Source organism: Amphiura filiformis, chromosome 14 (genome assembly GCF_039555335.1).
Source record: "Amphiura filiformis chromosome 14, Afil_fr2py, whole genome shotgun sequence".
Classification (NCBI taxonomy): Eukaryota; Metazoa; Echinodermata; class Ophiuroidea; order Amphilepidida; family Amphiuridae; genus Amphiura; species Amphiura filiformis.
The window spans coordinates 59790896-59816468 of record NC_092641.1 but is presented as its reverse complement, the minus strand read 5'-3'; the positions used below and the strand labels follow the sequence as shown (position 1 = coordinate 59816468).

Sequence of the window (25573 nt, the reverse complement as noted above, 5' to 3'; positions counted from 1 at the left end):
GGATATTACCATCTATTTTAGTGAAACTATGCAATTTATGATATATTTGCGATAAACTTTAATTGAATTGAATATTAATTTTATGACATCCCAGCGATTTCTTCTGAAACAAAACGGAAAACTGAACAACATCAATTCAAAACACATATAGCGATCAAAATAATTAAAAAATCATGATAGGCCTATAATTATTAGTTATTTTCTTTGGACCTCGCCTCTTAAGGGAAAAAGAAAAAAAAATTCTTGGCTCAAATTTACTGTTTGTTGTTATGTGGTTCAATACTAAAGTTTGCGTGTACCCCGGCATCGAGACCAGGGACTCGTGGAAGCATCGACAGCACAGTCCAGTGATACAGATGGAGGTCGCGCAACCCCGGCCAGCTGATGAGCTGTACATAGCGTAGCGAGCCTAGAGAGCGGCCTGATGCTAGCGGGCCAGGTAGCCAAACTCTTCAGTCGTGATATATTTTCGACGTGTTGAATCTCCACTCGCTGCACTCTAGTAATGCTAAAATTAAATAAAAATGAAAGCAGTTTCTTAAATGGTCCTATTGATGATTCGACACTTGAAGGTTGAACAATAATTTGAATTCGATCGACACATCGTATCGTGTAGGTCTACCCGCTTTAAAAATCAACAAGAAGTTCAACTTGAAACATCAAGGGATCAAGTTGAAGGTAAATTTATTTTGGTATTATAGACATGTTACGTCTTCATGTGCAAGATATAGGTCTAAATTATCACAAGACTTGTGATAATTTAGGCCTATAGGCCTATCTTGCACATTTCTTACCTTTGCTTGTATTGCTTTTTTCATTTCAAGACATAATTTTTGTACGTTTCAGCAGTGTTTTTCGTATTTTTGCCACACGTCCCAACTACATTTTTTTAGTCGTCCGATGACAGCATTTTTTCTTGTCAGATACTTGTCATGCTTGTTCTCCATCTCATCATGACAACACAATGCACACCGATGTATAGGGTCATTAATTTATTTTTTCCATAGACCCTAGAGTGAATGTTGCATTGTATTTCCATTTTAAAACGTAGTCATCGTTTTATCTTTGGTATATCTATGTCCAAAAAAGCGTCACATATGGATAGAGTCTACGAGTATGATGGACCATGCATGGACGCTCAAGGATCAGTGATGGTATCCCTTACGCGATCCATGGATATTGCCCTGCACTGCTGCTCGCCTGCCCGATGCCTACTATGAGCCGAAACATCATCCATCTTGTTGCTAACCTCACACGAAGCCTATCGGATATCAGTGACAATCAGGGTGAAGGAGGCAGCGTTGTTTCGCCTTTGTGCTGATATAATTTTTCCAAAAAGTTCGGATCTCTAATATCTAGAAAATTCAATTCAATGAACACAGCCTTGACATAGAATGATAGATCCCGCCAGCGCTCAGCGCGGTGAGCCCGCCAGGGAATCCCAATTCACTATCATTCAGGTACATCATCGGATATTAACATCCATCGCAAAAATGGCTTGAAATTTTGAAATGCACCCCGGGAACCAGTACAGCAGGCCTCACTTGACATGCTTGCAATACATGTACAATTTAGTACCATGGCAACAGCTGGAATAGTGCCAACAAGCCCATACCATTGGTACATGTACTATGTACCATGCATCGAGTTGTAACCATGGTAACGCCGGGCGGTGGTCTTTGTGGTCGATGTCTGGTATATCCGGGACGTACAACCAATCACAGTGTGGGAAACGAGTTCATATCACTACATGTATTATCAGGGGCTGTGCCAGACCTGGCCATGGGCTGTGCAAATAGTTATGAGCCGGGGGGGGGGGGCGGAGCCGGGGGCGGAACCGGGGGGCGGAGAATGTTTCGGATTCACTTTACTTCCAATAAAATATTTTTTCCAATCCCATTAGCAATCTATTCCACCATAGGCGTAGATCCCGGGGGCTAAATATTAAAATTTGACTTTTATTGCTAGTTATGACTTTAGGATTAGGATTTAACTATGTTTCATTTGGTAAAACAGGATAATATTAATATATACAAAAAAATTAGTTCTGTATTTATCTGGAATGGGAGTACACAGTGGCGTGTATATAGCCAGTTTTTCGGAACGGATAGGGGATGGGATGGCCACAAACTTGCTATATTTTTTTGTCAATGGAACGGCAGTTGTAAACTCCAACTTTGGAGGTGACGCGTATGTAGGGCTGTTAAGACCCCCTTTTTCAACATCGCTGTCACCCAAAGACCCCATATTTTTTTACGAACACATGCTCTGTCACCCGAAGACCCCCTATTTTTACATTTAATCTGTCACCCAAAGACCCTTTAATACAAGTTTGAACAGCAACTTTCATTTATCACTGATTTTGTTACTTATTTTGGCTTATTATATTCAGCGAAACGAAACGAAACGAAACGAAACGAAACGAAACGAAACGAAACGAAACGAAACGAAATGAAGTTCTCACGGCTATTGGACATTATGCAGATTGTCACAGCTCATCTTGTGATACCAGTTGTTCCTCACGGGTGCGCATTGTTGATTAAGAAACACATTTCTCACGGCTATTTCTGAATGAATTATGAATTGATTTTGATTGCAAATTATGCAGATAGTCACAGCGGATGTTTTGATACTCATTTCGAAAGTTGTCATTCACCTAGCAGGTGCAGTGACCCGTTTCGAAATTGATTATCACTTTTGCTGCATAATTTGCAATCAAAATCAATTCATAATTCATTCAGAAGTAGCCGTGAGAATTGTTTCGTTGATTATCACTTTGGCAAAAAGTGATAATCAACGAAACGGGCTCACTGCACCTGCTAGGAATGAATGACAACTTTGAAATGGGTATCAAAACATCCGCTGTGACTATCTGCATAATTTGCAATCAAAATCAATTCATAATTCATTCAGAAGTAGCCGTGAGAACTTCGTTTCGTTGATTATCACTTTTGGCAAAAAGTGATAATCAACGAAACGGGCTCACTGCACCTGCTAGGAATGAATGACAACTTTGAAATGAGTATCAAAACATCCGCTGTGACTATCTGCATAATTTGCAATCAAAATCAATTCATAATTCATTCAGAAGTAGCCGTGAGAACTTCGTTTCGTTGATTATCACTTTTGGCAAAAAGTGATAATCAACGAAACGGGCTCACTGCACCTGCTAGGAATGAATGACAACTTTGAAATGAGTATCAAAACATCCGCTGTGACTATCTGCATAATTTGCAATCGAAATAAATTCATAATTCATTCAGAAATAGCCGTGAGAACTGTGTTTCTAAATCAACATTCCGGGCTCATTGCACCTGATGGGAGTGAGTGACAACCTTGAAATTGGTATCAAAAGATGCGCTGTGGCAATCTGCATAATTTCCACTCTAAATAGATTCCATAATTGGCTAAAAAAAGCCATGAGAACTTCGTTTCGTTGATTATCACTTTTGGCAAAAAGTGATAATCAACGAAACAAACTCACTGCACCTGCTAGGAATGAATGACAACTTTGAAATGGGTATCAAAACATCCGCTGTGACTATCTGCATAATTTGCAATCAAAATCAATTCATAATTCATTCAGAAGTAGCCGTGAGAACTTCGTTTCGTTGATTATCACTTTTGGCAAAAAGTGATAATCAACGAAACAAACTCACTGCACCTGCTAGGAATGAATGACAACTTTGAAATGGGTATCAAAACATCCGCTGTGACTATCTGCATAATTTGCAATCAAAATCAATTCATAATTCATTCAGAAGTAGCCGTGAGAACTTCGTTTCGTTGATTATCACTTTTGGCAAAAGTGATAATCAACGAAACGGGCTCACTGCACCTGCTAGGAATGAATGACAACTTTGAAATGAGTATCAAAACATCCGCTGTGACTATCTGCATAATTTGCAATCAAAATCAATTCATAATTCATTCAGAAATAGCCGTGAGAAATGTGTTTCTTAATCAACAATGCGCACCCGTGAGGAACAACTGGTATCACAAGATGAGCTGTGACAATCTGCATAATGTCCAATAGCCGTGAGAACTTCATTTCGTTTCGTTTCGTTTCGTTTCGTTTCGTTTCGTTTCGTTTCGTTTCGTTTCGTTTCGTTTCGCTGAATATAATAAGCCCTTATTTTGAAAAAACAAAGAAAAACTAGAAATTCGCTTTTCGAGGTTTCTGTGGAGTTGTTTCGGTTCTCACCCAAAGATTCCATTTAAAAAAAAGTCATGTTCTCACCCAATGACCCCATATTTTTTACATTTTGCTCTCACCGAATGCCAAAAATCATGCTCTCACCCAATGACCCCATATTTTTTACATTTTGCCCCTTAGTGCGAAAGTGCCAGCCCTATCAGTGGCGTACCGTGGCCTCCCCAACCCCGGGGGCTAACGGTTCAATTTTGCCGCCCCTTCCTTAACAGCCCGAAAAGGTTGAAAAAGTGAAGAGCAAAAAAAAGGGTTTCAGGCGCTAGCGCCCTAAAAGCAGCACATTTTCATGTATAGTACCATTTTTTCACAAATTTTTATGCTTTTATATCAAATTTTTCCGCCCTTTTTTATTTACTAATTCTTTTTGCCGCCCCCTTCGTTTTTGCCGCCCCTGTTTTTGCCGCCCCTTCTTCTTCCGCCGCCCCTTGTTTTTTGCCGCCCCCGTCTTTGACCCCGGGGGGCTGGCGCCCTCAAAGCCCCCCCAAAAAAAATACGCGCCTGCCTATCCATTTCAAATTGAAGTGCCCCTCCCCCCGGGTCCGTACTGTTACGTTTTAATTTTTGAATATCGATATTGTTACTTCACATCTTTCATTTTGTACCGAAAAAAGTTTTTAATTGTTTCCTCTGATCGAATTAACTTATTATACCAACATACAAGGATGCGATATAGTTTTAGATCTAGCTTCGAAAAAGGAAAGTCCCATCATTGGCAGGTACTATGCATCGAGTTGTAACCATGGTAACGCCGGGCGGCGGTCTTTGTGGTCAATGTGTACAGCCGTCCGGGACAACCGTGTGGGAAACGAGTTCACATCAGGGGCTGCGCAGTAATTATGAGCCGGGGGGGGGGGAGGGTGAGAACTTTTGGCCAGCTTGAAGGAGGGAAACCGGGGGGCAATTTTTGGCAAGCTGGGGAGGGGGAAGTTGGCACACATTCATAATGCTCTAAAAAAAGTTGGGTTTTTTGCAAATTAGGATCCCAACAATTTTGGCATGTTTGGAGGAGGAGAAGGCAAATATTTGTTGGCAGGCTCGGGGTGGGAGTTTTGGCACCCCATTTGAAAACTTTTACCCCACTCCCCCGGCTCAAAATTATTGCACAGATTGTTATTGGGGTATCTTATATTAATGGCGGGGGTTGGGTGGGTGAGGCAGTCACGTTGTCACAGTTTCTCAACAATATTGCTGGCTAATAATATGTAATAATAATGTCTAGTTCATTTGTCTACTACACAGTGGCGTAGCAAGGTTTTCGGGACAAGGGGGGGGGGGGTCACTCCCATTGCGGCCTGTACACCATCCGCGATAATCAACTTTTGAAAAGCACCCTAAACAAGGATTTAACCCTTGGCTAAAACGATACCCTAAACAGGGATTTTATTCCTTGCATCCAATTTCATTACCTAAATGTTATTTCCGCGTATCTTAGCAATTGCAATTTTGCTACCCTTTTTTCCAATATGTCATGTTTTTGACACCCTAAACGCGTTACGCGCGTATCGTGCCTTCCCACGAAAAACGACCCTTTTTACGCGTTTTCATTATCGCGGATGGTTTACAGGCCACAATGGGAGTGACCCCGGGGGCACAAACTTAAGATTTTTTTGCTGACGGAAGTTGTGAATTGTTGACCCCGATTTTTGTCCCAGAGCGCTCAAGTACAGTGCAGTGACGTAGCGTGGGTCATCATATGGGGAGGGGGGGGGGCACAAGCCATTTTTCGGCCATTTCCCTATGGGATTTTTTACAATTTCAGATCGATTGAGGAACGTACCCCCTATGACGCTACGCCACTGCTCAAGAATCTAACAAGTGCGGGGGGGAGGGTTGGAGGTGCTGAGGACAACTTTCCTCTGCAAGTTTATATAGCAATATCTCCCCCTCCCTCCCTCCCTCCCTCTCTCTCTCTCTCTTTTAACCTTAACTTTAACATATTGACTTTAACTGCCAAATCTAATGTGTGAACTAACTGCAGATTATCTGAGGTAGGCCTAATTGACGTGGCAAACCCAATGCAGATTATTATAATCTTGGCAAAAGTAATGTGTGAAGTGACAAATCTGATATGTAATTGACATGGCAAACCCAATGCAGATTATTATAATCTTATTGATTTTACCTGGCAAAAGTAATGTGTGAAGTGACAAATCTGATGTAATTGACGTGGCAAACCCAATGCAGATTATTATAATCTTGGCAAAAGTAATGTGTGAAGTGACAAATCTGATTATATGTAATTGACGTGGCAAACCCAATGCAGATTATTATAATCTTATTGATTTTACCTGGCAAAAGTAATGTGTGAAGTGGAAATCTAAGTGGGCAATTAGGGTAGAGTAGGCCTAGACACAGTTCCGATCAACCAAGTTCAATTCACACACTTTGCCAGTGGTAAACAGAATTAACAGATTAGCCCATAAGTTAATAGATGTTAATATACGGCGGCGATTCAATCAGGGCTGTCAACTTTTGGGTGTCCAGAGTCCCGATGTCCATTTACAAGAATACACATCTATCGGATCATGACATATGAAATGGATAATATTTTGAGTCTCTTCGAAAGTTTTTTTTTTTCGCGGCCTTCTCAATATTTGGCCTCCTTGGAGTGGAGATGCAAGTACCTCGGGCTATATTTCCCGGGGCTATATTAATACCAAAGTGTTTTTTTTTTTTTTTATTTGTACTAATATAGGCTGATACATTTCATGGTTCAGCAAAAAAAGAAAAAAAGAAATACCACCAAGATTCATTCAACTAATTATAATGAACACCTGTTTGGGGAGTTTCAAAACATGCAATGTTGGTGGAAAGTACCCTATAAACCTGACTTCATAATAATCCAACCAATTAGATCACAGTATGAACATGTTGACGACAGCTTCATTCATAAAACGATAATTAGATAAGTCTTTCCTACGTTGTGATTGGTTGTAAGTACGGCAGCAGTACTGCACAAAGGTTCACCGCCACGTGTTTCAACCACGCCGTCCCATCAACTGTTACCATGGTAATTGGTTTTAGGTATGCACCATTAAGACGGGGCGGGGGGGGGGAGGGAGTAGTGCCTGGCTAATGTATTTTTTTTCTTTTTGAATATTCATGTTTTTGTTTGTTTTTTGTATCTGCAGTTAGGGGACACCCCAGTTGACTTGCCGGGGTCACAGGCTTGAAGTTTTGAACCCGGTTTTGAAGGATAAAATTACGTACTACATACTACTATCCCACTAGGCCTAGGCCTATATAAACAAACCACCAACTCACACACTCACACACGCGCAAAAAAGATAAAACAAAACAAAACACTTGACCAGCCTATTAAACCAGGACTTATTCAGGGGGGGGGCATTGCAACTTTCAATGGGGGATTCGACAAAAATCGAATATCAATACTTCTCAAGCCAGGGGGGGCGCAAGCAATATTTGGCCAGCCGAGGGGGGGGCAAACAATTTTTGGCATGTGCAAGGGGGCGGGGGCAAAGATTTTTTGGCGGGCCGAGGGGGGAGGAGGCAGGTGATTTTTGGCAAACCGAGAGGGGGGCAAGCGATTTTTGGCGTGCCGTTCAGAAAATTCTGAGGGGGCTCATAATTATTGCACAGTTTTAGTGGGCGACATTTTGTTTTTCTTCAAATATAGTCCAGCCCCTCCCCCCGGGAAATATAGTGGTGCTTCCCATAGTGTATAACGTCTAGTACATGGGCCTATGCATAAATTATGCTATGTCATTTTGTACCGTATATACAGTGGCATTTTCTCACGGTAAAGTTGTAAACAATCACAGCGACTCATGATTTCTACAAATGGGGGACTATACATGACCTTCCGATTGATGATGGAGCAATCATTGCTTAATTATTTGTCTCATCAGATTCAACAACGAATTCAAGTTGTACTGTGTAGGCCTACGAAGGAAAATTAAAAGCAAACAAAGTTCTGGAATTTTGGTGTACGCAATATTGAAAATAAGAACTGTTTGGCCCAGTACTGTGGAAAAGACATTTTTGTTTTCCTGATCGTCGAAGTTTGAGCAAATGGATATCACTTTACAGATGTTTACGGTGGATGATCATTAACTTGACTTCGGGGACCATGGTCACATGTATTTCTCCAGGTATTTTCACTCGGGTATTTATCCCGGTATTTATGACTTGAGCCAGAAAATATGAGAATATATTTATTCTCATCTTCTCTGCTTGAGCATATTAAAGGTCCCGGAAATGTTTTTATATGCAAATACTGGGTCCAAGGGTCGTCTTTTGCATGGAAGGGGCGGGGTTAATTGGTCGATCAAGTCATGGTGCGCGCTTAATGGGGAATTCCAATGTCATGGTATTTTTATAGCTCAATCACAGGTATAAGAAATTCACGCAAAAAGCGTTTGTTGCCGCGTAAATCGTTAATAATTGATTTGGATTTTACTTGCAATATTGAACGATAATTTTTGATTCAAAAGGGCACGGTGACAACGCGGTCAGAGGGGCACGGCAACCTGTACCGTCGAGTTAACTTAATTTTGGGGCATCTCGGCAACAATTGATGCCGTCGATTAATTTGAGGCCTGCCGTCAACATATTATGATAATCATTTTTTTTATTAAAGTTCAGACGAATAATTTTGTTTGAACAACCAACTTTTGGAAGCCTCCAGTAAAATCAAGGAATAAACAAGTCAGAATGTAATGCGCCTGGGAGCATCATGCATGTACCCGTAAGGCCGCGCCGCCGTGAAATGTTCATCAGTCTGGTGATTTAAAAAAAAAACTTTAATCGACCGGCCGCAAATTTACTCACCACTGGCGACCGGACGGGTGTAAAATTTCATGCCTGCTTGTAGGGACGAAAACGTGATATTGTGCATTTTGGGGTAGCAAAACCTGAGACGAAAAAAAAAAGATATAGACATAGGCCTAGGTACAAACTAATGATATTAATTGTTGTGCAGTGCAACTGTTAAAATTATAACCATGATAACAATCATATTGAACTCTCACTCTCCTGATTGTATCCCGGGATTGTATCTGTATGTCCTACCCGTAAAAAAACCGACGTGCAGAATACAATCGGTAAATATAAGAATGAAACACAATATTCGAACCCATCCTATAAACCACGAAACAGGGCTCCACTGATACCACGCCGACGCGATCATCTGGAAAGTGCTAAAGCAAAAATCGCTAGATACCGTCAACAATAGCTGGTTAAACAGTAAACAGTTATATTCATCCATTTATCACACATTCACATCTCCCTAGAATATTTTATCAGTTATATTGACCCATGATTTAAGCCAGAGTAAACACTGCCAATTGTTTATTCAATGTGCACGGTGCAGAGGTCCGTCGAACTGCAGCGTACCGCGACTGGTGCCACTACTATTATTGACCATTGATTTTATCGGAACACCTACGAGGTGCTAATTGCCACTATCAGACATGTGAAAAAATGGGACGAGGTACGCCCCACTTTGCGGGATCCCGCTGAAAGCCTTAACGAGACTGGGTAGGACGTATAAATAATATTGTCAGTCTACCTAAAGGAAGATCGACGTAATCATGGTTTTACTTACACAGCACAAGATGAATAGGTTCACTGCTTGAACTATTTATTGCATACATGCTCTTCAATATCTCACCTCAGTCTACATAACATAAAATTGCTTTATACATGCTTTTAGAAAGATCGTTCCTGAAGTCTCTGCCTTACGACTCTGGCAGTGTGAGGTGAAGCCCTATCTTGAATGACCTTAACACCTGGGATGGATCCATTTTGTAACTGCCCATATCAAATTTTGAAACATTGCAAGTTATAGCATGTTTTCATGGGATACTCCTTACTCTTGGAAACTGTCTTCTAAATCTTCTGCACTTCTCCATAACTTCGTGTCAACCAGTAATTCTTTACTATGAATACACGCTGAAGGGTGGAATACTGTGGAGCCATTCCAATAACTTTTACCAGGTCTAACCTAACATAACACTGTCTACAGTCTATAGCCATTCTGTCACAACATCTACTTAGTAATCTCAATGCATCTTGTACTACAATTAAATTACCGCCCTAGAAGGTGTTGACACACAAACTTCTTTCACCCCACCTAAATTATTCAAGTCAATAATATTACTCTCAACCAATAAATATTGATTAGAATATGTATATATATTATGAATGAAGAAATATGCAAGGAAAAATTAAAACATTTCAAAGATTTTCAACATATCATTCTCACAAGGTATCTGTAGTAAAATAGAGGTTTGAAAATGGTGCGCTGCGCTGCTGATCCAGCGTTACGATGAAAAGTGTAAAATCACGTACTTTCCTTTAGAATCATTTAACTTCTGAACAGAATGACTTTGTGCTATCTTTATGATCTTAGAGAAGATAAACCTACTATAATTTCAAATATTAAAACTAAACTGGTACAAAAATAATAGTCATCCTTTGGGCTCATCGATTCTACTGTAGAAACCTATCGTGTACCTCATTCCCTTTTAATGGTCGACTTTGATATTCGACCGTACCCTAATCTAATTCGTATATCCATCCTTTGCGCTCATTTAGTGATACAAAATCTAACCACCATCTCATATTGGAGTACGGTCGAACATCAATGTCGACCATTAGAAGGGAATGAGGGCCACGATAGGTTTATACAGTAGAATCGATGATTTTAATTTTTGGACGTCTTTGAATGGATTTTCTTTTTCATTCCAGTCCCCAATTTCTCCTCGTTTTCTTCTAATTAAATAAACTCCTCAAAAAAATAGTTTGGAAACTTTCAAAAATGGCTGTATATCAGAAATATTTGAAATATATCTCCATATTGTTTCATATCAGTGAAACCATTGTTCTTTTCTGTTAACAATGACACCTCATTTGTGACGATAACTTATTTCATGGCTGAGTAACTTTCTTTGAACGACAGAGAGGTCTCAAAGAAAGTGTGCCAAACTGACCATTGTCTGTGCATCTCTTTGCTTTGAATGAATAAACGAGTGGTTTAAATTCATGCATTAAACTTTAATGCATGAATACAAAAATGAATGAAAAGTTATTTGCAGTATATCATGTTGTATGAAAAGTGATAGTATGGGATTAATAATTCTACAGGTGGATTCAAATGGATCAACGCGAGTCAATCTCTCTTGCTGGTCACTTCTTCATATTGGTCATTTGCAAGAAAGTTCTAATCAACCATGGGTCGATTATCATGAGGCTGGCATACCTCAGACACGTACTCAACTTTAGGAGTTTCCGCAGTATGATCTCCAAGCTAAAAGCCAAGTTTCGTCAGACCGGAGATGTCAAAGACAGACCCAGAGGTGGCCGCCCAAGAAAAACAGCGCTTGCAGAAGACCGGTACATCAGGCTGGCAGCTCTTCGATACTATATATTTAAATGAAACAGTGTGATATTCCTTACTCATGTTTACTGATGCAAATGGCGCAGACAATGGCAGATTTGGCACATTTTGTTTGAGACCTCCTTGTCTTTCAAAGACAGTTACTCAACCATGGAATAAGTTATGGTCACAAATTTGGTGTAATTTTTGACAAGAAAGAGCAATGTTTGTATTGATATGAAACAATATGGAAATTTATTTAAGATATTTCTGATATAAAGCCGTTTTGGAAAGTTTCCAAACTTTTTTTGATGTATTTCCACTTTAAATCAAATTAAAGGCGTCATCATATGTCCTAACACTTCGATCAGTTCAGATTTGCTTTTCAAATTAATTTTATAAAAAGATAATTTTCATGTATATTTGACATGACAGAACACTATAATAACAACACTAGTTGTGTTTGATTTAAAACCTGACTTTGATAAGATATTTTAGAAGACACGTTAGTATAATTTTGACATTTAAATGGGACATTAAATCAATTTCAATGCGAGCTTAAAACTAAGTAGATTGATTATACAGCCTAGCGAACTAATGACAGTGTTCCGACTCAATAATGTATAAATCCGGGCCAAATAACCGATTAAGTTAATTGCGTTTAAAAGTAAAATATAAGAAAGTGATGAGGAATATTATTTGGAATGCTGCTGAACGCTTAAGTTGAAGTATATAAGAGATGAAATTACTTCCAATGTTTTACCACAGACTGTGGTTTTACTAATAAAATCACTCTAAAATAGTGACCTGCTGGTGTGTCAACAACTGTATAAATTGCGCAACTACAAAATACACAAACGGAGGGACCTCGAACAAGGGGTAGTAAGAGAAAGGGCAAAGAGACAGAGAAATATAGCAGCGAGAGGGAGAAAGGGAAAGAGAAAAGAAGATATTGTCGACTCTGTTATTATGCCTTAATAAAAATAAGTAAGAGATGAGTCTTTACTCAACAGGTCATAAAAAGATACAATTAACTATATTAATGATCTTAATAGTTAGTTGTTTTTAAATTTATTGTGTTTTAATTTGTTTTTTAAAGTAAAGTAAAACTTTGTGTAGGTTCGCCTCTCCGGGTTCGCTTTGTGTGTGGAGGAATCCAAGTCGCAAAGTCTTAATTTGGATTTCTGTATAACTTGATCTAAATTATATTAATGCCACCAACTCTGATCACATACATGTTCGCATAGCGTGCTGTGCAGTAAGCCCCAATTAATTCAGGAAACTGGGGATCAGATAATAACATAACGTGTATGAGCACTATTATAGGTGAACAGATTTATATCAGCCTCACCTTGAGGATATTGTTATTGTGTTATAAATGATAAAGGTATAGTTCGTTTACATGTTTATGAAGTGTCTGTATAGTAGTCATATATTGAAATTAATAATAAAATCTAAAAGCGTAAAAATGTACTTGTCTCATTTATTTTGATCAAGTGTATGTGCTAGGTTGTCCCGGGTAGGTTGTGAACGTCTAAATATTAATGCATTTTGTAGTATTATGGGTAAATTAAACTTAAAAGCTTTTTAACATGTGACATCATAGGTCATTTATAGATCCCTGCTAACGTTCTTATATACGGTATTGGTGTTTACATTATTTTCAATAGTGAATAGTGTATCTCAAACAATTATCTCATATAAATGTAAAATTGTGTATATGGGATTGGTTTTTGACTGAAAACAATAGTTAAAGGTCATTAGTTAATGGTAAGATTATGTTTTTTGTTTGTTTGTTTGTTTGATTGATTGTTTTGGTGGCATCATAAAGTCATACAGGGGTCACAAAATGTATGCTCCGATTACCGAAATAATCATTGTTGAATCAATAATTCTCAACCATTTTCTTTGGAACTTATCAGACTGATTTAGGTAAAACAATAGCCCAATCAAACATTTTGCATAAGCATTACAATGTGTGTGTGTGCATGCTTGTCCTTTATATTATGAATTATATTTCGACAGATACTTAGATAAGCGATTTAATCTTCAGAAAATTCGGCTGTTACAACACATGCAAAATACACTAGGGTATATTTCATGTAGCGTTTAACAAAACATATGTTTCCATTTTAAAATAGAAAATACTTTTATTTAAAAAATAGTTCATGTAAAGTTCTTGAACAAAAATGTTCTCTTGGCGCAAAAATATTTTTTTCATAAGATACTATTTAAGCATCATTTAGTTTCTCCGATTCAGAACTACAAAATTCAAGCAATTCAAATTCAAACTTCAATTTTACATACACATATTCAATACATTTGTTAACTTTACTTCGTTCTCACATTTATAATAATATTTTATGCCAGTAAATATTCTTTAGGGAAAAAAATGCCTTCAATCTGTAAAATTGTATAATTAAAAAAAATACTAATAAGAAAATCTCCTTGGTTTGAACAAGGCAGAAGTGTCGTTGAGGGCAAGATATTTTTTCGAGTGCAATATTTACTATAACCGCTTCGACTTAGTTATATTTACCCTTAACGTCGAATGTAATATTTGGAGGCACCAAATCAAAGTTCTCATCAGAAACGTAATTCATACCATACATCATTCAGCAAAACCTCTAGGTAATTCGAGATATATGCCTAACGACTTTATTGGCATTTTCGTGCTTTTGATTCTGAAAGAGTATTTTGACAGCATATGCTGAGATGCGCATTTCCGTTGATTTGAATGAAAAAGGATATAGCTTATCCCTTACTTGTTAACCAGATGTCACAACCCACCGCACAAGCTGATACTAATTATTTCGAACATAATATATTGTCACTCTTAATCCAGGATGGTATACAGGAAAATATTAAGCTACAATTTCTTGAAACAACATTTCGCCACCATGCACAGCGTCATCATCCCTAAATCTTCGTGTCAAAATTTGCCGTGATAGTAGGGCGAATCCACTAGTTCTTCAACAGCTACACCTGGGGATTTTGTTCGAAATATGCCGAGCGACTCAGACTAAGCACATAACCCTGGAAACAACTCATTTTGTTAAACATTAGATAACCAACAATGCGAAGACGAAGGTCAATCCATTCCTTGTAACTATTATCTTTCTCAACTTTCCTGCTATTATACAGCATGTCTCAAAAACTTGTGCAAGAGGAAAGTGCCATCTTTGGCAATTAGAAAATATTGTTGTGACATGATGCTTACATCAACGTCAATGGAGCAGTCCATACCATTTGTTTCACTCATTTTGGTTTCGGCAATCCAGAGATATGCTTCACTAAACACAAATATAGGAAACCATTATGTGCTACTTTTTTAGAAAATTGAATAGAATGTTATATTGAAATACCTGAACAGTGCAGTTAATAAAAGAATATTCATTTATAGGATTAGTAATGATTATGTAACAACGATTTAGTAAAATTTCAAACAATTACGATATGCAATATTTCGATGGCATGATTTTAATTTTATAACAGAGTATGCAATATTGTCTGTCTTTTAACATGTCTTGAGTGACAAAGAGAACAGTATTTAATCATTGACATGTACATGTATTTAATTTTGCAGCAGAATGTGAAATGTTATCTTATGTAGCTTCTGATTTACTTTAATATACTATTTTAGAAAAACAGTTGTCATATAATTAAAGACCGAGATAAAAAGAATTTATCGCGTCTGATGTCACTGTCAATTACGATCCTTGATTGGTATACACAGGTTAATAGCGCGTAAATGGAAGAGCGATCTATCTGGTGCTGATCGGAAAAAAGGAATAGCAGCAAATGGCGAAAAATACGTACTTTTACAAGTCAAAAGCAGCTTTTCTAGGCATTGTTGACATGGTGCCTTCGCCAAAGAAAGTTTCCTACTATAAAGACCTAACTTTTGAGATGGTTTGCATGTTTGAAGGTGCAAAATTAACAATAAGGCGCCCGGTTATACCGCCGCGTTCACCAAGTCATCATCACGACACTTGTAAGCAAACCGTGCTCGAATTTGATTGACAGATGATGTCAGACGCGATAAATTCTTTTTATCTCTGTCTTTAATTATAGTTATTAGTTATTATCTTATAAAAGATATAAGCTGACTAAAATGCTTGATTTATCTCATAAATTACCTACTTGCAGCGTGTCGAGAGTTCACGCACATAATCAGCCAAATACATCCGATCTAATCTAATATCCAAAGAACTGTCTAACCAACGGGACGAATAGAAGTGATTATAACATAATTATTTTTCATGTTTTGATTTTAATAATGTTTACCATTTATTCATTAAGACTGTTTTTGTTTTGTTTTGTTTTATTTCTTCTTTTGCCTGTGTTACTCATTCAGTGGATGTTGTAAGGTATCCTCTGTTCTTCCATGAGGCCCAGGGGTCACATTAAAATATACATCAAAATACACATTAAAATATACATCAAAATAATTTAACAAAATATTTTAATACATAGGATCCATAAATATATATAGGCATACACACTCATGAACTTAAAATGGGCAAACTAACAAAGACAGCGCATCAAATTTAAATACAAAGCACCTTTATTAAATATAAAATTCAAAACTGTCTCTGTCAAGATGTTTTAATGACTTGTTTATTGGCATCGCTATAGTATTAAAAGTAACAAAACAACGGGCCATGCCACGTTAAATATTTATATTGCTCTAAGGTATCGTAAAAACTCGATAGTTAGCATATGTGCTTACTATCGATCGCTTTTGAAAACATCAAATTGTACCAAAGTCCATCGCTTTACCAACTGCGCTAATGGGGTTGAGACACACATTTGCAGGTTTACTTGTTCATAATTCGTTATGAATTCGGCAGAGTGACGAATCGAGAATTTTGAGCAAATTGAGTTTTTGTATGCTTATGATTATGTTTCAGGTTATCTTTTATTTCCACCAAAAATTAATGGTAAATCTTACTCACTGACGTAGTTATTCGAATTTTGATTTGGACGAATCGCGCCAAAGTGCGATAAATGAATTCGGCAGAGAGACGAATCGTATACTTAGCTGTACAAATCGTGTTGATCTATAGTATTGTATAGCGGGAAACCCCGAATTTTCTATATTACATGGCCTATACTAATATATTTGATACCAACGTAGGTATATCCTATCCAGTGATACCATAAACATTCCCCACATGATATTGCTGTGGTTTAATAATGTGAGAGCGCGCCCGTGAAATTGGAAAATCCCGGAAAATCATATGCAAAATATAGGCCAATATTGTTATTAATTTGCTTTTAAATCCTCGAGTTTTTGCTAAATATTACAGGGATGAATATTTATAACTTATATAGCAAGTTAAGTCTACATAGATTCAGGACAACCAGTAATTTCTATACAAAAGCCGCATATCAAGAATGCGTGCTATGGTTTGCACGTAGTTGAATGCGTATTCGACCTCTCTCTGCGCAGTGGTAGAGACATTTTGGATACAGCATAAAGCCGAATAGCTGTTAAAACGCGTTTTGAGGGATATATCGATTATTTCAGAACATGCAAGTATTGCCAATAATTCGTGTACATTCACTTGTATAATATACATTTCAAATGAGTGCTCACGAATGTTCTAAATTTTTATAAGGACCAATGGAATGGTACCAAGATTTTCGCCATTTACTCAGAACAGCAATTTTGCGTATTCGGCACTCTGCCGTGTTCATAACGATATATAACTGTGTGTATCGATGATTTGCTCAAAAGCCTTTACACTTTTGTGGATGGGGCTCTTTATGTTTACATGTTTTAAAAGCACAGTAGTAAGCACATAATTATGCTAACTATTGAGTTTTTACGGAATTCCAACATGCCAACATTTATTGTTCTAGTCTTTGAAACTGTTACAACTTTCAAATCTTTACCTAGAATATCCACAATTTGATCAATATAACCTAATTTTAAAGGCAATGTCCCCATTGTCACACACACAAAATGGTAATTTTAAAACTGCAGCCAACATTCATATTGTCCCACTGCATTAATTTTATTCCTAAGTCTCGATGTTTTGAATGTTAAATAATAGGATGAAAACACCAGATATTTGCACACAATCCCAATGCAAGGTATGATCAACTGTACCACATGTGTACAAAAGCCAGACAAACAAGGTCAGAAACCCCATTGGGTTGTGGGAATGTCTTTAAACATCCTCTGATTTTACACTAATTGACGGGTTCTTTTCTTGGAAGGTCACGTCGCACTGGTGAATGAGAAATAATTTTTGAATAATAAGTAACATGGTCTGAAAAGGCTGTTCTGCTTTAATATGTCATGTATGTGGTAGTACGGGTCCAGAATTTAGCACAAACGAGATATATCAAATGACATTTCCTTTGGTTCAAGGTATAATGACATTTTTATGGCATTTTTTATGAAACTGTTTTGTATTAGTTTGTTTACAAACATGGGAGTAATTTCTTGTAAATCATCAAAACTCATACCAAGCTCATTCATAGCATGCTCATTCTTCTCCAGTTGAATTTAACATAGACTTTTCACGGTTGTTTGATGGTATGTAAAACGGAGTCATTTTAAGGAAAGTTGAACAATGATGGCGCTATTTATCTTAAATCTTGTTTGCATCTTTACAAGGGTAGACATGTGTATAATGGTATTAGAACATAAGCAAAAAGACTCCTAAATGACACGAGATTTTTCCAAAAAATTTTTTATCTTGAAATGATATCTCGCAAAATATTTTTTCAACCCCAAAATAACATTCTTTTTCGAATGTTTTGTTTCAAGTTTTCAAGAATGTTTTTGAAATGTTATTAAAACGTTTTTATACCCTTAATATAACCCGACATTTAAACGTTTTCTGTAAAACATTTTTGTTTGCTGAGCAGTAGATTATCAAAAAATGTTTTTTAAGGTTATGAAAACGTTTTATACTCTTAATATACCCTTTAAATAACCCGACATTTAAACATTTTCTGACAAACTTTTATAACCTTTTGCGAATGATGTCTAAAACGTTTTGTGTTTGCTGGGATAATGTTTCAGTTTAACAGTTTCCTAAAAGGTAATTAAGCAAGCTGGAGCCGATTTATTTTCTTCTCGATGTAACTGTTCTTTCGTCTCGCTAGTAATAAGCGGTTATCCTGTATTAATCCTGTATTAATATATGAAGTACTTTGATTTTGAGAAAATATGGAGATGAAGCATTTTCAAAATATTTTGATAACAAAGATCAATCATTTGCAATATACGTCCCGGTGTTTAAGTTCACTATGCTAGTGCACAACCCCATGTTATTCGGTTCCCATTTCATTAGTAAAGGGAAAGTTATATTTGTGATGCGATCAAACAAAACCAGTCGGAACATAATAGCCAAACAAAGGATATATTTCCTTTTGTTTCCTATTGTTTTGGAACCTCTTTAATTGCTCATATCTTTGGTTCAATGGAGTTTTCTGCAAAATGCAGAGCTGTAAATGCTTCTTACTATCTTATAAGAAACTGAAAATTTAATATTTCCGAGTTTCGACTGATTTTGCTTAATCGCATCACGTATTATTTTAAAGGGGAGTTTCAAGATTTCGGACGAACATGTGTATTTTTATCACGTTTAAACTGATATATGACTTTTTACTAATACAATGGGAACGGAATGTAAATTTTGGGCATCATGCCATACACTAATAATTAAAAATTCTCTTTAAGAATCAATATTGGTTGCGATGAGATTGAACGAATATTTTTATATTAAATTCGCCCTTACAAAAACGCTAACTCTAAAATTAGGAGGTTGTTGTGTGAGGAGAGAGTGTGCTATAATCAGCTCTTTGTAGACGGGTGTCATGGATTGGTTTAAAATGGCGTGCACACACGGCTCAGCACTTACGTAAACGACGCTTTGCGTGACTGACTGACTGACTGACTGACTGGAATAAGTTAGGTGTCATAAGTCGATGAAATATTTCCCTTTAATTGTCTTGTTAATAGTATATTTATAGCTTGAGCTTGTACGATCTTCTTGTGTCAACTTTTGAACCAACACATTAGATTGTTTGTCATCATCACCATCACCTAGGGTGTTTCATCCTCTGTAGTATGAAGCCCTCTTTAAGAATCGTCCATTTCTGTCTGTCTTGCGCATCATTGCCCAAGTAGTGCCGCTATATGTTGTTATAAATCATCTCGCCATCTTCGTCTTTGCCTTCCTCTTCTACGCTTTCCTGTTCTTGGTTGCCACTCGGTGACTCTTTTTGTCCATCGTTTTTTCTTGCCACATGTCCTGACCATCTCCATTGTGCTTCACCAATCCTTTCTATGATGTCTTTGACTCCAGTTTTACTTCTTATGTCACTATTCCTGATTCTGTCACGTAAAGTTTTGTTTAGCATGCGTCTTTCCATGGCTCGCTGTGTCGTGGTGCGTTTTTGTTCCAGATATTTAGTTGTCGACCAGGTTTCAGCGCCATAAGTCAAGGTTGGTAACACACATTGATCGTAAATGCGCCTCCGCAATGTCATTGGTAGCTTTACATCACAAAGAATGTCTATGTATCTGCCAAAACAACACCAGCTAGCCTTGATTCTTAGTAAGACTTCTTAGTAAGAGCTTGTTTCTCCCTAATATTCAAATCTGATTATAGACCATATAAAATCTGATTTAGTGGCAAAAGTCATTTATCTATTACAAATGATTCAGAATGAAAACTCTTGATTTAGTTTCTCATATTATTAATGAACGATGATCATCTTTCGTCAAATTAATGCACTTGGTTATTGCCTTTGCATAATTATGCTTATAATGTAGGTTACCAGGCGGTCATAATAATTTAATAACTGGGTGTATCAGAATTATCGCAGTTATCCCTCCCTGCTGAGTTGAGTCAATGCCCGGGTTGAGTGATTTTCTCGGCATGATTTGTACAAGGAAAGTATCCTTTAGAGGAGGTATGACCCCGTCCTAGTAAACAAAATGATTGCACATTAATGATGTCACCAAAGAAAATACTTTCGGACACTGCTTTCGACTTTGCTTAAGGCGAATCCACGGTATAAAAGCTATGGAGAAACAGAGTTGTCTTAAACAACACGTGCATTAACCCAGCACCAATGTATTCACCTTGCATAAAGTGGCGTTGAAATTAAAAGCCTGTCTAACATTGTAAGTACACATTTCAAATCATTGACCTCAAGCTAGCAGACAGTCCTTTTTCAGACATGGGGAGGAAATATTCATGCAATGCATGTTGTTAGATTATTCAGTTTGTAAGACGAAAAACAATTGTTATTGTGAGAGATTTTGCATTGGGCCGTATGATGCTTGCAGCCTTTGCTGTCGAAGGTTTTCTATGTCGAAGGTTTGCTATGTCGAATGTGAAAGTAAACGGTTGCTATGTCAAATATGAAATGAATTCCAAAGGACTTTGTGAAGATAATCCTTGATATGAGTGGAACCTAAAAATGGAACTGAGGTCATCTGAGGTCGAAGGTCAGTTATGGGTTACATGTTAAAATTCCTCCATTTGGGCTTCAAACTTGACCATAATAGATAAGAACAAACACATAATTGAGAGTAATACATTGTTTTTAATGGTTGGGGTAAAATGTCATGCAGAGTTTGTCAAAATCAGAAACCACCAACTCTTAAGCCACAGTACCTCTAGTTCAATGTTATTGTTGTTGCACGTTGTTCTCTGCGTTGTTATATTGAAAGAACGAATCTCAAATCATATTGGCTATGGTAACTCATGAAATCTGGAAAATAATTTAACAATGAAAGCATCTATAATAACCCACAGAATGAAGCCTTAATGTACATGATGTACCATGTAATCTAATCTAATGATTTCCTAATGGCGCATGCAAATGATTACTCTCACCCATTTAGCCTTGGTTCAAGGCTTCTGCCTTTTTCCTCTTCTTTCTTCCATTGAACATGAAACCTTACCCAATTGAATATAAATGCTACGGTTTATATAGGCCTACATTGCTTTTCTATTTCCATGTCATTCCTTGGTGTAATTCTATCCATGCACTGAGCATGCTGGTTTTGACCACAGAGGGGCCTGCGGGTTCATGTGTCTGACCATGGTCTGACCAGGGTTTCACTTCCCTGATCTGACCTGGGAATCCCTGCTGGCTGCTTACAATAGCATCAAGCACACTGTATACAAGAGACAGGGTATTCTCACACTAAAAGGACATTCCCTTCAGTTAAAGCAGATGGATGATGTTCTATATACATGTACTAGTATGTTGTGTGGCCATGGTTAAAATAGGTCTTTATACCAATGGATATAAATGAACAATTGATAGAAAAATGCATCATTCTATAGAAAGCCTGAGGACTTGGAGCACGTCTATCACCCATTACGTCCAATGATGATAATGTACTCGTAGAATTAAACTGATGCATCAGTCAAACTCTCTCAGTTAGTCTGGACAATATATACAGTAAAGTGAGCTGTGATGGATTGATTTGAGGATTGATATTAACATTTCACAAAATCGGTTGTATTTGGTGCACTATTAAAGCCAAAATTGTATCCAATGCATTGTTAGAAGGTCACAGTTATAGACATGAAATATTTTATAGCTCGCTTCATTTCAGACAAAAAGTCTGATTCTACATAATACTTTATAAATGCTATTATAACAGATAATTATTACGATGCGCTAGAAAACAAGACAATTAATTAAGCACAGTTTAATTTATCAAAATGTACATACAATTAAATCTCCGTCAGGTCGTCATACCATTTTAGTGCATTGGTCTTGATGCCCAAATGTAAAAGTAAAGTCGAAGTTCGATTGTCTGTCTGTACAGTTTAACCTTTAACGCACGAACAAATTACCCACGTAGTTACTTCAGACACAGCATATTTTAATCTTAAATTATGCAAACAAGTCCAGGCGTAGTCATAACCGTGACACCTTTGAGTTTAAAAAAGCTTCTTTATATAATATAGCCACATATTGCCCAACATGTTTCACTTTCAAATACAATCGAGAGTAAGAGAGTTATTGCCTCACATCAATTCAGATACCCATCTATACTTGATCAAACACTTCTTACCAATTTAACAACTTTTTCTATACATCCGTTATTCCTTAGTCCTCCTAATCCTAAGGCCCGCTAGTCCTAAGGTTAACTAGTCCTAAGATTCACTAATCCTAATGTTCGCTAGTACCTTAGTCGTAACTCTTAACTTAACTTAAACCTACACTGAATACTAAAATTAACCCTAACTCTAAAGTAAACCGAACCCTAACTCTAAACCTAACCATTATCCTTAACCCTAACTTTCGGACTAGTGACCTACACTGAATACTAAAATTAACCCTAACTCTAAACTAAACCGAACCCTAACTCTAAACCTAACCATTATCCTTAACCCTAACTTTCGGAATAGTGACCTACACTGAATACTAAAATTAACCCTAACTCTAAAGTAAACCGAACCCTAACTCTAAACCTAACCATTATCCTTAACCCTAACTTTCGGACTAGTGAACCATTGTTGTATTTCGGATTAGCAAACTTTTTTTCGGCTCAGCGAACCTTAGAACCAACGGTCAACCCCCGTTATAATGAGTGCTGGTACTAAAAAGTCGTCCATGTATGTCACATACAATTTTCATCCGTAATAGCAGACACAAAACCGTTATTATAGCAGTGAAACTATTTGATTTACTAAGGCGCAGAGCAAACAAAAAATATTGAACTTTTATTTCAGTTCAAACGATATTTAAACAATACTACCACAGACAATTTGGTAAAAATCTGAGTGCTCAATGACCTTGTCGTTCAAAAATTGATTTTATTTATCATAGAATGCGTTTCAAGAAGCCATTTGCTACACTTAATATTACATTTAATATTTAAGTTGAATAATAACAATACTCAATAAACATAATTTGTCATTACGATTAAGCGGTTTGACAAGGAGCTCATCCCACGTTATTATAATAAACATCTACCAAAAAGTATTTACCCCCACCCCTATAATTATGTCCATTATTCCAAAACGGTTGATCGTATCCAAATGTGGGATATGCATTCGATGAAGAATTTATTGTTGCGTAATATGACACCTCATTTGTAGCAGTGGTTCCGATATTAATATTGATGTCGTAACGTACATTTAAATGACAGTAACCAAAGATTGGAAAGTTGCAGGCTTTTTGCATCAAAATCCCAAATATTGCCTTGTATTCAGGGTCCATGGTAGGAATTGTTTCAGCTCTCAATGGATTTGTTTTGTGAATTTGGACAAAACATGTGATAATCAAAGAAAAAAGAATATATCATAATTCACATCAGTGGTCATTGTTTACTCAATCCCATATTAAAACATTCAATGTTTCTGGGTCTAAAAAGGTCACAAGTGGGAGACATCTGTTGGTAAATTTTGAATCTAACTTTACCACTGAAAGGACAACTTGCAATAGGCAATAATGTCAATTGTGTTTGACGATGATGTTTTGATTCCCTCCAAGAGCATGAAACAAAAAAGGATAATCCTGTGAGCTGAACAGGTTTTCGACAATGGATACTGAATACAAGGCAATAGGATTTTACTGCAACTTTCAAATATTGGGATACGTTCATTTAAATGTACGCGGTGACATCAATATTGGGACCGTTGCAAGAAATGAAGTGTCATAATGTGCAGAAATAAATAAATTCTTCCAAATTTGGCATACAGTCAACCATTCTGGAATAATGGTCATTCGTTAAGGGGGGGGGTGATTACGTTTTGGTAGATGTTTATATAGTTTCATTGTACCACTCTTAATATACGCAAACAGTGGACATTAAGAATAACAATAAAACTTTAATAATATATATTTAATCTGACTTACCAATTCTCATTTTGGTATTCCTCTACTCGTCTAGTTCATATTATTCCAACAAAACCATCTGTACAATGAATCAAACACAAAAGTACAACATATAATTTCCAAATGTGCAATTGCCCAATGCGTCGACCAACCCACGAAAACACACCATGGCCGTTTGCTAGTTGCCTGTATTTAATGCAAACTCTATGCACGGATCAAGCAATTTGTTCGCGCGCTTTGTAGAGAACGACTGACTCGCACAATCATCATCCTCATAGTGAGATAATGTAATACGGTGAGGCTTTAGTCGCAGGACGTTTGTTGACATGCGCTACTTCACAGTGGCGTACATTTTGTTCGACATTGGGGGATGGGGTTGGAAAAAAATTCAAGAAGTATGGTGGTTCCAGCTCCTTTAGGCGGCAGAATAAGTTTATGGTACAAATGCTCGCGAAGCGCGAAACATTTTGCCATATTGAAGGTAAATTATGGTGCAAAAATGGAATAAATTCGCGGGAAGCTCGCAAAAATGAGTAAAACAGTTTTTTTAAATATTAAAAAAGGCAGCTGTTTTGGAACATTGCATCCGATGTTACAATAGCGAAAACTAACAACACTAAACATAACCACCCAGCAAACACAAAACGTTTTCGACATCATTCGCAAAAGGTTATAAAAGGCTGTCAGAAAACGTTTAAATGTCGGGTTATATAAAGGGTATATTAAGAGTATAAAACGTTTTCATAACCTTAAAAACATTTTTGATAATCTACTGCTTAGCAAACAAAAATGTTTTACAGAAAACGTTTAAATGTCGGGTTATATAAAGGGTATAAAAACGTTTTAATAACATTCCAAAAACATTCTTGAACACTTGATACAAAACATTCTAAACAGAATGTTATTTTGGGGGTGAAAAAATATTTTGCGAAAATGTTTGCCTAAAATATTAGCAATAACGTTTTTTAAAACGTTTTCATGACCTTTATATAACCCGACATTTAAATGTTATTAAAAGGTTTTGAAAAAAACATTTTAAGAACATGTGTTTGCTGGGTTCAAATATTTTAACATAATGTTATTTAAGTATTGACAAAATATTTGGCAAAAATGTTTGCAAAAATAGTTTACAATAACATTTTTGAAAACATTAAAAAATATTGTTGTAGTGTGTTTTCATACAA

The 25573-nt window shown here is 36.9% G+C and overlaps 1 protein-coding gene across 4 annotated transcripts in view; it reads right to left on the bottom strand.

Annotated features, from left to right (window-relative positions):
• Positions 1 to 25573, bottom strand: part of LOC140170381 (uncharacterized) — a 105422-nt gene that overhangs the window by 61698 nt on the left and 18151 nt on the right. For 2 of the 4 annotated variants that reach the window (XM_072193756.1, XM_072193759.1), the window contains exon 1: positions 24411 to 24652. The exons of 1 other annotated variant lie outside the window; for it this stretch is intronic. The gene's annotated coding sequence lies outside the window, so the exon portion shown is untranslated. Of the gene's footprint in view, positions 1 to 24410; positions 24653 to 25573 lie in introns of those variants that run through there. One more of the 4 variants, XM_072193757.1, reaches the window with a different exon arrangement.